Below are 979 nucleotides of genomic sequence, written 5' to 3' on the forward strand. Positions count from 1 at the left end.
AGGTAATAGTAATGGCAATGGTAACTGTATTGCCATCTGTGCTCAGAAGACAATGTCATTGTTAATGGGTTTATCTGAGACATAATGAAGAATGCATGTATAGTCAGTGACATAGGCCTGTGACAATTACCATTACAGTTACTCAGTAATCCCTTAACTCGAATACATGTACATGTACATCACATACCACTTACCATTGCATTAGTGCATATTAATCTCAACACATCCTTTTCTCTAAGTAATAAGTTAATGTCCATGGAACAAATTGTTTATTGATTATGAGTAGTTAACGGCACTAAAAGAGAGAGATAAAGAGATGGTAATTTTAAGTAATTTTGATGTTTAAACATTGTACTTGTTCAAATTGGACAAGCTTTGAATATTCTTAGCATTTTGTCTTTATTCCATTCTCCTGTACAATAAATGATACATCAATTATTACTGACCAAAGGACACTCAATATCTCTCATTTACTGTACATGTGTACATGCACTGAATAAAACATGCACTGTATTGTGAATTGTGTCTTACCATCATGTTGTTAGGATAGTTCTGCTCCCACATCTTTTGCTGGAAATGGAATCTTGATTCTTGACACGCAATGCGTCTGTGATCCAAAAATGTACTATAATAATAAATAATATAAAAAACATGACATTGACGTACATGTGTTAACACAAGCTTATAGTATCAGTAAGGAACTGTATTATACACAAGAAGACAAAGAACATAAGAGATAGGAGAGTCCTATATAGGAAGAAAAAAGAAAGAGCAAAAGTTAGATGTACATGTACATATACTAGGAGGAGAGAAGGCAAAAGAGAGGAAGAAATGTCAATACGAGACAAATTAAGATATACAAGAATAGGGGTCAAGGAACACAACAATGAGAATAGAGAAATGCAGTACCAATAAGGATGGGCAATATATCAGTATTTAGTAACTATCATGATAACATTGCAGCTAACAGAATATAATC

General features: G+C 33.1%; 1 long non-coding RNA gene across 1 annotated transcript; it reads right to left on the minus strand.

Moving 5' to 3' along the window:
- Positions 1-9: 9 nt before the first annotated feature.
- On the minus strand, positions 10-963 carry LOC109593639 (uncharacterized). Its single transcript, XR_002191086.1, has 4 exons — positions 667-963; positions 532-607; positions 356-412; positions 10-295 (listed from the first exon to the last, which is right to left on the minus strand). It is a non-coding gene; the product is annotated as an uncharacterized LOC109593639 (long non-coding RNA).
- Between the last annotated feature and the right edge of the window lie 16 nt (positions 964-979).

The sequence above is a fragment of the Amphimedon queenslandica genome, unplaced genomic scaffold (assembly GCF_000090795.2).
Source record: "Amphimedon queenslandica unplaced genomic scaffold, v1.1 AMPQUscaffold_463_Cont27518, whole genome shotgun sequence".
Classification (NCBI taxonomy): Eukaryota; Metazoa; Porifera; class Demospongiae; order Haplosclerida; family Niphatidae; genus Amphimedon; species Amphimedon queenslandica.